The sequence below is a fragment of the Mytilus galloprovincialis genome, chromosome 2 (assembly GCF_965363235.1).
Source record: "Mytilus galloprovincialis chromosome 2, xbMytGall1.hap1.1, whole genome shotgun sequence".
Taxonomy (NCBI): domain Eukaryota; kingdom Metazoa; phylum Mollusca; class Bivalvia; order Mytilida; family Mytilidae; genus Mytilus; species Mytilus galloprovincialis.
In genome coordinates, this window is record NC_134839.1 from 1,740,265 (window position 1) to 1,751,266 (window position 11,002).

Sequence of the window (11,002 nt, forward strand, 5' to 3'; positions counted from 1 at the left end):
TCATAAAAAAATATATTTTTGTGTATGATACTAACATATCTCCGTCAATCTCGTTTAAACATGCACGTTGAAAGTTCAAAGCTCCCCCGATTTATTATAACAGTGAGATGTGCAAGGTCAGAAGTATTTAACAACTCGTACATAGTCAAAATGTCAATGCCTATATGTTAGGGATAATTTCCATTGTAAAGATCTGTAAACCATCATCAACTCAGCATCAAAAGTAACATTTTCTTTTAGTAGTTTCACTTTTTCTGAGCAGGTATATTTATCATAGTATTAATATTGCAAGCGACAGATGATAATAAATAGCAATCCACAACCCCATCACGGTATTTTAAATGGTCATCCCTTGATTTATTTCGTCCTGATCAAATTGTATCCAATTGAAATGATAGTGCATATTACACTGGGGTAAAGCTGATGACCGTAACTGCATTCACGGTCATCCCAAGATGTCGGATGAAAAATTAGGTCAGTTTCTGTATTCTCTGTTAAAGTGTTTCTATATCATTTTCTTTACAAATCATACATTGAAACGATGTAAATTTATAAAAGAATCACTCGAAAATCACTAATTACTTCCGAGAAATGTGCATGAAACGAGAATTTCGATTTGAAAAAATCGTTAAGATGACCGTAAATCATAATCAAAATATTTTCAAGATGACCGTAACATAAAACAAGGATGACCGTGATTGGTAAAAAGATGACCGTAACTTGTAAAGGATGACCGTAAATTGCATTTTTCTCGTAAACAATGAAATATTTATTGATATCGACGTTAAAATTTTAACACAAATTGACAGCGATACGACGAAAATTTGAAGAAACATGAATGTGTCCCTAGTACACGGATGCCTCATCTACACTATCATTTTCTATGTTTAGTGGACTATGAAAATGGGACAAAACTGTAATTTGGCATTAGAATTAAAAAGATCATACCATAGGGGAAAATGTGTACTAAGTTTCAATTTTATTTAACAAACGGACAAACAAACAGACGAACGGACGAACGTACGCACAGACCAGAAAAACATAATGCCAATAAATGGAGCATTAAAAACATTAATAATACATACGAATATTTGGTAATCGAGCCCATGTGTATGGTTCCAGAGGAAGCAGATTAAAATCTTAATTTGTCTTGATATATGCAGGCGGAAACACTTTTGAAATAGAACAAAAGAATCGAAGCTCTGTGTTTATCGAGAAAGCGATAAATGTTAACTGTAATGTTTGATATAGTAACAAAATTTTAAAAAGTTAATAGAAACAAATAAAACGACAATTTTCTTATTTTAAAAACACCATTTGCATAAGTTTTCAATGTATCTATTACATAGTAATGCAAAACAATAAGATATCAAGTCGACGACATGGTTCTTATCTGGGCCTTTTATAGCTGACTATGCAGTATGGGCTTTGCTCATTGTTGAAGGCCTTACGGTTACCTATAGTTGTTAATGTTTGTGTCATTTTGGTCTTTTCTGGATAGTTGTCTCATTGGCAATAATACCACATCTTCTTTTTTATATATAGTATCTATAAGTTGGATGTAGAAAATGCATAACCTCCGATTTTTTTTATCACGGACGGAGAACATATCAATCTTTTAGTTCAGAAATTTTCGTGTCTGTCCTTCCATTATGTGAATCAAGAAAAAATTCCCCAAAACAGGTAACGATTGTATCGAAACGAGAAAAATCGAGTGCACCTTTTTATGTTAGGGCATGTTTGGGGTGTATATTTTGTCTTTAAAACGTACAAAGCAAGAGTATTTTATATAGCATCTCGCTTCAGATTCTATCATTATTATATATCAAAGCTACAGGTTGACTTTATAACGTAAAAAAATGACAGTACGAAAAGATGAAATATATGGGTCAAGTGAGATACCTATCTAAAGAATCACAAAAACAGAGTAGGTGTGTTCGAATAGCTAATTTTTCTAAAAGTACTTGACGACAGTCTTTTAAGTTGGATGATGAAAATGGATACCTTCGAAAAAATATGATTTTCTTGTGTGTGATAACTAGGGTTTATAATCTTCAACTACTGAAAATGTTTAGTCTGCCCTTCCACGAAATATTTAATTAGAATTTTTTTAAATGCTTAAGAATTTTCAAAAATTCCATCTGACATCCGAACAGACAATATTTTTAAGTTGAATCAATGCAGACAAGATCATTAACTAATGCTCATTAGCTAGTAGATACATTTGTCTTTTAAAATATAACTGACATATAACGATCGATCGTAATGGTGCTATGTGGATAAATTTATCAGTTTTCAAGAGCAAAATTGGCAGAGCGTCATCCCTACAACGGCTTCCATTTCTATGATTGTGATCATGAACTGGCGTAATGGGGAGATAATTTTGAAGAAGTAGAATCCTGACTGTATGAATATTATTTCTGTATATATACAAATTGACAACGTTCCGCCTTGTGATACGCTTTTCGTACAATACTATTTTAAGGATCTACTTTGCTGGAGCTCACCTTCACTAGTTTATTCGAATGATATTTTCAAAATGTTTCTGTTATTTTATTTGCATCACAAAATGAAAGACGATATAATATCAATGGGTGTACATGCAAATGTTTGGCATTTTTAAAAATGTGTATTTATTATATGTCTTTTAAAGGAATCCCAGAAACAAAACAAAAATCTTTTGTCGAGCAGTTGAAGGCTTTGCACCGCATTTTTTCATTATGCTTGTAAGGTGTCATTTTATCGCGCTTTTGTAGCATTTTTTCCCTTCCTGTTCATTTGCATGTCTTTTGTCAAATTCATTTTAATAATTAAACCCTCTACTGTAAAAAAAGATACATATGGTAATCTTTGCATTTGAAGCACGTCTTATTTTCTTCTACCTATAGGATAAAACTCTCATATTAATATGTGTATACCAACACGATTAATCATTTGATATAAAAAGATAGTTATATAAATACGGATATTTCTTAGAATTGAGGGTCATCCTTTAAAAGTTACGGTCATCATTTACAAATTACGGTCATCTTAAAAGCAGTTACGGTCAGCCTTGTTATGAATCTCTGATTCTGTTACGGTCATCTCGATTGTGATTTACGGTCATCTTGGCGATTTTTTCAAATCGAATTTCCCGTTTCATGCACATTTCTCGGAAGTAATTAGTGATTTCCGAGTGATTCTTTTATAAATTTACATCGTTTCAATGTATGATTTGTAAAGAAAATGATATAGAAACACTTTAACAGACAATACAGAAACTGACCTAATTTTTCATCCGACATCTTGGGATGACCGTGAATGCAGTTACGGTCATCAGCTTTACCCCAGTGATATTAGTTCCTTCCTTTATATTGTACAGAAACCTTTGATTCCTCAAGAATCAATCAAAGTATTTTATCGATGTCAATTCCAATACAGGAATAACACCGATTTTTTTTTCTCAAATAACCTTCACCTTCATGGCAAGCACATACGGTCGAAATCAAGTGTTTTAAGACAAACATACATGTAATGTATGTGAGCATTGATATGATATGACCGCTCAAGTGTTTACAAGTACAATCAGATCAAAACATGTGACTAACATTTAAAATGTTGGTCAACTTACTAATGTTAGTCAACATGTTGAAAAAATAACCAACTTACCGGACCGTGACAGAGACGGTATTTTTGTCAGATAAAAGATATGAGAAATACATATATATATATAGCAGAATATTGTAAACATGAATTTTTTACTTAAAGGTTAAATCTAAAATAGTGCTGTCCAATGTTTGTCCAATCGTAACTACTCGGCCATTCTCGCTACGCAGTACAATAGCTTCGTGCAACCAGAAAGGCCGAGTTGTTCCGATTGATGTTTGTCATGTGACACTCACTGACAATATTTTTCTCTCGAGTTTTAAATTTTGATACCGAGCACCCTTTCCGAGAAATCAATTTTCAAAATGGGAAAATGATGAATCAAATTTCTTTCGTTTTCTTAAATTGTTTTGTAGCACTGTGAATAATCATTGTCCTATCACACTGATTATAACTTGAGATGATTTACTACAATCGAATAAGAGTATATTTTCAAAGCAAGTATAGGTTTTATTGGTTGTAAATAATTCACCTTCGAAAAGACAATATACAGGGCTCACACTGGTTAAGTATTCTGAAGCATTCTCAGAGGCGGATTTAGGGGGGCAGGGGGCCCGGGCCCCCCTTTTTGGGAAAAATTGGTTGCTTATATAGGGAATCATTGAAGCTTGACTGGAGCGGGCCCCCTCTTAGGTCAGTCAGTGGGCCCCTACTTAAGAAAATTTCTGGATCCGCCACTGATTCTTGGTAGTTTATAAATTCTAACCCTACATGTATATTACCCAAACTTGAATTGTTTAATGAATCTACATATATTATGTAATAGTCCTAATTATTCATGAATAACTTATGCCATGTAAAGTAATTGTACGAATTTATATTTGTTACAGTACATGTGTATAAATAAGGATTATGTATAATCCCCGAAAATGTCCGTGGGATAGTGCGTATACACGATTCTCACGGAACCACTGGCTGGGGCAACTGATTAAAACTTAAGTCGCATATTTCAAAAACAAATAAGTAACACATCTGATAAAAAACAACAAATAAGCGACACACTAGGTTCTTGCAACAAAAGTAAAAAAAAAATACAAACATTAAGTAGATTCTTTTTTTTTTTTTTTAATAAAAAAAAAAAAAAGAAAAAAAAAACATTAGGAACATATAGGGTGCAATTTCCACTAGGAAGGCCGTCCTTAAAAAAACTAAAAAACCCACAGAAGTTTTTCCCTGAAAATGTTGAGGACTGGCAACTTTAGTGATTACATATATAATCATTCAAATCTTCAGGAATTACGCATAATCTCTAAAAAGTAGAGCTCATTGTGGCTTATTTGTGCTATCTAATGTTTCTTCTGATCTTTTACAGTTTTCAAGATATTCGGCTAAATTGTAAAATCGTCTTAAATAAGGAAGGCTATGAGGACTCAGGTATCCATCCGTGACACACAAACAGTATATGCACAGAAAAATCTTGCTGATCAATTTGGCTTTAAAGTGTTTATCTATCTATTAAAAGTTTTAAGATATTAGACAAAAACAGGAAAATAGAAAATTCCTCATAAAATACATAAATAGTAAAAACTATTACAAGCAGTTGACAGAAGAATCGGCTATGTTGAGTTATTTGGAATTATTTGTAAATCTTTTCTTGCTGATCATTTTTGTATTTTTAAGTTTCTTTCTATATCTGTTAAAATTTACGAGAAAATGGACAAAACATTTTTAAACGATGAAATTCGTCAGTTAAGGACAATTACTCTTATTCAGTATAAAACATGCATGTTAGCCGCGGCTCCGTGTTGGGGACCGTACTTTGACCTATAATTGTATGATTTTTACACATAGTCTCATTGGCACTCATATCACATCTTCTTATTTATTTGTAAAAACAATCTTGTCGTGTATATAACTGTACTTAAGTCTATTCAAGCCAGGAATAGATTCAAGCTTTAAAAGTCGGGACTGAAGGGCAATTGTAATACAATAAACAAATCATGTGTCACGACCCGGTCAGTTGGTCAGATTGCTTAATTTAAAGTACATATTACTTAAATGGACTTGATTGTTGAGGACTGTTAGTTCAAAATAATGTTGATTACTATGGCAAGCCGTTCTCGTCAAAACTATGTTTAAACCCTTTTTTCGAAAACAAATACACACCGAGATTTAAAAACCTAAAATAACACACTGAGAAATCGAAATTACACACTGAGATTTAAAAAAATAAAAAACACACACTGAGAATTCAAAATTACACACTGAGATTTTAAAAAGACACACTGAGATGAAATAATTGAAAAACACACACTGAGAATTGTTAATTACACACTGAGATTTCAAAAATACACACTGAGATTAATATGCAAATTACTAATGAATATTCATGAGATGAATAATTCAACAGATTAATATCTTGATCTCAAGAACTCTTGTCATTATAATGAAATGCGATTCCTTCAACCAACATTCGTAATAAATTTCAAGACTTAACATCGCTCATATTCATAAGTTATATAAGCCTATAATTCAGATCATTACTACCAGTGTATCGGGATGATTTTTTTTTACTTAAAACCGTTGGTCCCTTTTCAAAAGTGTTCCAACTGTTTCCCTGGTTTCGCTAGTTAATCTTTTATATTTTTGTTACGTTTATATGCTATAAAAGACACTTGGGTAAACATTTCACTGCATTCTTTTGCAGATTGTTCCAATGTTTTCTTATGATTTTAATAAAGTTTTTCACCATTTGGTTATATTTTGTAATAAGAGTAAGTGGGTATTTTTCTTGTTCTTGTATTTCTAAAGTTTTTTTTATTAATAATTTGGGACCAAATCGAAGGACTAACGAGTTCTGTCCCCTTGTTGTTTTAAGCTTGTAATAGATTCAGATTAAGTATGCTAATTAGATATGTGCGCATAAAAAGTGCGCACAAATCTCAGTGTGTAATTTTAAATTCTCAGTGTGTAATTTTAAATTCTCAGTGTGTAATTTTAAAATCTCAGTGTGTAATTTCAAATTCTCAGTGTGTGTTTTCAGTTTATTTATTCTCAGTGTGTCTTTTTGAAATCTCAGTGTGTAATTTTCAATTCTCAGTGTGCGTTTTTCATTTTTGTAATCTCAGTGCGTCTTTATGAAATCTCAGTGTGTAATTTTCAATTCTCAGTGTGTAATTTTCAATTCTCAGTGTGCGTTTTGAAGTTTTAAAATTTCAGTGTGCTTTGTTGTAATTCTCAGTGTGTAAATTTTTCCAAAAATGGTTTAAACATAGTTTTGACGAGAACGGCTTGCCATAGATTACAACAAAGTGCGTTGTAACAAGTGAGATGAATTTTAAGGTTTACTACTTAAAAAAATGTTTGACTGGAAACCGCGCTCAGCCAAACAAACTTGTCGGAAAAGGAAATAAAGTGAAAGAGAGGGATTAAGTGTCAGGTTGAATGAATATAAGAAACATGTTATTCCTCCCCATCCCCCCCCCCAAAAAAAAAAAGTTCTTGTGCATGTTGCAGATAGTACTTGTACATTATATATAATACGACGAGTTCCGACAAAAAACTGGATCTTTCGAAGGAAAAAAAAACACATTAACGACTAATATAAGTGAGATTTTTCCTCCACAGATTCATTCTGACTACGGGTCTATGGTATAACGGGGTCTATGGTATAACGGATGATGACAGGTAAAAGAATAATAATTTTTTATGTGTAGTTTAAAAAATATGTATTCCTGGATAGACATTTCGAATTGCGTAATATAATCTAATAAGTGACGAAGATATGATATGATATATATCATGGACGTTGAACTATTGAGTATTTAATCTACTAAAGAAGTCAAGGAGCTATAGTATCACTGAGCGTACTAACCTGACTCATGGATACATGTGCAACAGGGGAAAGGTTGACTCTAAAATATTTAGAACAATGACATATAAATAGGGTATCCTTAAATGAGTCACTATATAACCATCAAGTATAAGTTTAACATTTTCATTATGTAAGGTTGTTTGGTTGTTTTTTTGTTTGTTTGCATGTGTAGACTGGTGGCAACAAGCTCGTGCATATTAGGACTGAGACTACTGTAACATGTTATAGTAGTCTCAGATTAGGACGAGAGCAAAAAAAGATGTAATGGCATAGTATATCTAGAAACAAACCTCATTATTAAAAAAAATTCTGAAAGACATTCAAAATCCACAAAACTACACAGAAAACTATAACTATTAAGAATAGGAACCAACCCAGTATAAGTTCAAAGCTAGATATTATAGAAAGAGAAATAGTGCCTGTTTTGCATGAGACACTCGCCGCAAACTTTAATAGGTTGAAAATGGAATACACAGACCAGCAGTAAAATACAACTGAAATACACTGACTGAAATCTTGTTTAATATATGGAGTTATATATCTAATACAGAACAATAATGGGCATGATCATCATATGATATATGATTTGGATCATTTCTGACCTCATGTCTGTTACTTAAAAGTCGTCATCTTTTAAAGCATGGTCATGTGTAGCCGCCCGTCTCTATGAAACAGGCTACATTTGCTTTATATTTATATATATGAAATGTACATACATATGTCATAGTTTTGAAAATAAAATGAGATAGATGTTGAAATAAATATGCCAAATTTAGAATCTAAGATGCTTAAGACCTCACAGTCGAACAATTTCGAAACAGTTAAATATATACCTAGGGAGCTACCATTTGATTTTTATGGGGGGGGGGGGGGGGGCTAGGATGAAATTTGAAAAAAATAGGCAGGGCAGGAGTTTTGAGTAAAAAAAAAAGGCAGGATGAGACACTTGCAAAAAAAAAGTCAGGACGACAATTCAGGTAAAAAAACAGTTACACGTGTATTGGTGACAACTGAAGAATTTTATAAGTGTTTCTGTAAAATCCTGTTCAAAATAAGTTACATAAAATAGAACAACCGTCTATTTTTTTGTATTTGATTTAATAAAAATAGCACGAATGGGTTTTTAGTGAATGCTTGGGAAATGTTTTCAAGAGTGTGTTCGTGTATAGGCAATTCCCCTTTTCAATATGTATCTGTATCAGTTAAGTTACCAAGGCATATAATAACAACAAAATGAAATGCTCAACAAAAAAAGATAAAGGCTAGAAAATAAACAAACAATAATGTTACCACCAAAAAAAAAGAAGAATGTGGATAGATCTAAATCTAATCAGATTGCACAGAAGTTTTGTTCAAACATGTTAGTAATAAAACGTATTGTTACTTTTTGTTTACTGATTTGTTGATTGTTATTACATGTATTATGAAGACCTTGACCATATTCTAAGATAATGTTAAGAACATGATTTATAATCCGTAAAAGACATTAAAAATGTCCAAATTGTTACTAAAATTGAGAATGGAAATGGGGAATGTGTCAAAGAGACAACAACCCGCCCAAATAAAAAACAACAGCAGAGGGTCACCAACAGGTCTTCAATGTAGCGAGAAATTCCCGCACCCGGAGGCGTCCTTCAGCTGGCCCCTAAACAAATATATACTAGTCCAGTGATAATGAACGCCATACTAATTTCCAAATTGTACACAAGAAACTAAAATTAAAATAATACAAGACTAGCAAAGGCCAGAGGCTCCTGACTTGGGACAGGCGCAAAAATGCGGCGGGGTTAAACATGTTTGTGAGATCTCAACCCTCCCCTATACCTCTAACCAATGTAGTAAAGTAAAGGCATAACAATACGCACATTAAAATTCAGTTCAAGAGAAATCCGAGTCTAATGTCAGAAGAAGTAACCAAAGAAAATAAACAAAATGACAATAATACATAAATAACAACAGACTACTAGCAGTTAACTGACATGCCAGCTCCAGACTTCAACTAAACTGACTGAAAGATTATGATTTTATCATATGAACATCAGGCACAATCCTTCCCGTTAGGGGTTTAGTATCATACCATCATAACATATATGAGAAAAACATAACCCGTGTCATGCCAACAACTGTTTTTAGAATAAATGTGTTTAGTTCCGATGCAAAGACCTTATCAGTGACTCAATATTAACGCCAAAATATGCAATCTTTAATGACTTGACAACAGTATCGTAATTATTATATCCCTTCTTAATAAGTCTATTCAAAGGTTTTGTAAGTTTCTGAGGTGAATACTGACACCTTTGTACTTTATAAAGAATATTACCATAAAAAATTGGATGTGAAATACCTGAACGTATTAGAAGTCTGCATGTTGAGCTATATTTACGAATGATGTCTTTATACCGATGATAAAATTTAGTAAATGTTTTGACTAGTTTGTGATATCGAAAACCCTGGTGTAATAATTTTTCAGTAATACATAAATTTCTCTCGTTAAAATCTAAAACATTGTTACATGCACGAGCGAATCGTACAAGTTGAGATATATAAACACCGTAAGATGGTGACAAGGGAACGTCACCATCTAAAAACGGATAATTAACGATAGGAAATGAAAAATCATCCCTTTTATCATAAATTTTAGTATTCAGCTTTCCATTAGTGATATAGATATCAAAATCGAGAAAAGGGCAGTGGTCATTGTTAGTATTAGCTTTATTTAAAGTAAGTTCAACAGGATAAATTTCATTAATATACATACTGAAGTCGTCATTATTGAGAGCCAAAATATCATCCAAATATCTAAAAGTATTATTAAATTTGTTTATCAGATGTTGTTTCGATGGGTCTTTGCTTATTTTTGTCATAAATTGTAACTCATAACAATACAAAAACAGGTCCGCAATAAGTGGTGCACAGTTAGTCCCCATTGGAATTCCGATAATCTGACGATATACGGAATCCCCAAAGCGAACAAAAATGTTATCTAGTAAAAATTCAAGGGCATGTATAGTATCAAAGCATGTCCAATTAACATAGTTTTTTTGTTTATTACTACTAAAAAATGACCTAAAAGAGTTTAAACATATATATTCACATTCTGATTTTTTGAATGCCCATTTAATGAGGTGTTTTCCTTTAACATACCTTGATAAGACCTACAAGTAGCCTTCTATATATTTGGAACCAACGCAGATTACTTTTTTCCTGGCCGTTGACACACGATATGAGAGATGATATATTGGAAGGGGTTAGTTTCAGTCATATTGACAATAATTATTATGTCGATATCAATTACAGGAAAACGAGCACACCCTTTACGTAGGGGTTCAAACTCACAACCTCAGAGTTGACAAGCGTGTTAGTTCGACTACTTAGACAATTCTAGGCCCCTGTGTAAATGTAAAAATATGCATGAAAAAAGATTACAATACCATAAAGGGAAGTTGACAATAGGAAAATTATAAAATCATCAATCTTATGTGCGAGTGGCAATCTGTCATTTTGAAGACATATCATTTGGAAAATTGGAAAATAGTACCATCT